Below are 1,707 nucleotides of genomic sequence, written 5' to 3'. Positions count from 1 at the left end.
TGTGGCAAGAGTTCTGTACATTTTAAAAGCACTTAAGTTTTGGGATGGTATTTCTTAATGTTTATCTTTAGAGGGTGTCAGTTACCCAATAATGTAAAAACAATGAACAATGTTGTTTAAGAACAATTTTTAAACTCCTGCTTTGTTGGGTCCCAGGAGATGAATCCTAATTCTCTAATTTTATATGTTAGGAAGATCTCTATTGTGCTTGACAATGCAGAGAATTCTGAGAAAAGATGTTGAATTTTATTTTTTAACTTTTTCCTATCTGGAAGGGGTCAGTACAAAAATCTGCTGATTCAGGAGAACACTCACTATTTTGGACCTGCTGTCACATCTCCATGTCACTTTCTTTAAAGAACTTTATATATTTTGTCCCTGCCAACTGCACCACCAAGCTTGTTTTGGTGGGTTCAGCTATTTCCTTTGTTGTATCCTAGGCAAACCTATGCCAACCATACCTGTGAATTCAGCTACACTAACAGTTTGTGCTCTGGTTTTATGAAGAGACACACACCCATCACCTGAAGGCTTACAAAGTGAGATCGCCAGAGCACAACCGTAATGCATGAGTGCCAAAAAACCTTTTCAACTGAAAATGTGAGGGTTTTCCCAATATAACTAATACTTTGTTTTCTTATAGAATAGTATTCCTAAATTTAAAAAATCTCTTTTGCTCAATTTGTCTAATTTCCATTTTCAGAGGTTGTCGTACTTCAGAAGCCTGATTCTGCTACCATGTCTAGACAAATTTTGATTTGGAGAACCTGAATGTTATTTAAAGTTGTATTTTCATATATAATAGCTCTTTTTTGAAGCAGCTGTTGCTAGGAAAAATTTAAGCTAGTGTCATGGTTTAATCCCAGCTGGCAGCTAAGTACCACACAGACATTTACTCAATTTCCCCCCTCCCCCAGTTAGATGGGAAAGAGAAACCGAAGAGTAAAAATTGGAAAACTCTTGGTCTGGGATAAAGACAATTTAATAGGTAAAGTAAAAGCCATGCACACAAGCAAAGCAAAGCAAGAAATTCACTCCCCATTGTCAGGCAGGTGTTCGGGCATCCCCAGGAAAGCACTCTGAATGCTCCCCCTGCTTCTTCCCCAGTTTTACATGCTGAGCAAGAGCATATGGTCTAGGGTGTTCCTGGCATCAGCTGAGCTGTTCTGGCTGTGTCCCATCCCATCTCCTTGTACATGTCCAGCCCTCTTGCTGATGGGATGGGATGAAAAACAGAAAAAGCCTTGATGTTGTTTCTCATTGATAATGAAAATATTCTTAAATTATCAATTCTGTTTCCAGCACAAATCTGAAGCATAACCCCACACTAGCCACTGCGAAGAAAATTAACTCTACCCCAGCCAAAAACATGAACTGGAGCACTGGAAGGAGCACTGACTGAATTCTGAGCACTTCTGAATTCGTTTCACAATCTCATCCCTGAGCTATCACTTGCTCATTACATCCTTAAATTGTTGCTCTGTCTGTTCTGTAACTGTTGTGCTAAGACAACAGCTGCCACATACCAGGTTGGAAAGGTGGTTTAGAGATGACTTCTGCAGCCCATACAGTTTTCTTGAACCTTTTGTGGGAAAGTGAGACAATAATTGTTTTCCCAGATGTTTAAATCCTATCTCATTTAGCCATAATCCTCAGGCTTCTCCACCACCTACTGAGAAAAAGGTTTGCTTGCTTTGACACTTCCTT

Source organism: Parus major, chromosome 2, assembly GCF_001522545.3.
Source record: "Parus major isolate Abel chromosome 2, Parus_major1.1, whole genome shotgun sequence".
Lineage (NCBI taxonomy): Eukaryota > Metazoa > Chordata > Aves > Passeriformes > Paridae > Parus > Parus major.
The sequence above is the reverse complement of the archived record's forward strand: the minus strand, read 5'-3'. Positions refer to the sequence as shown.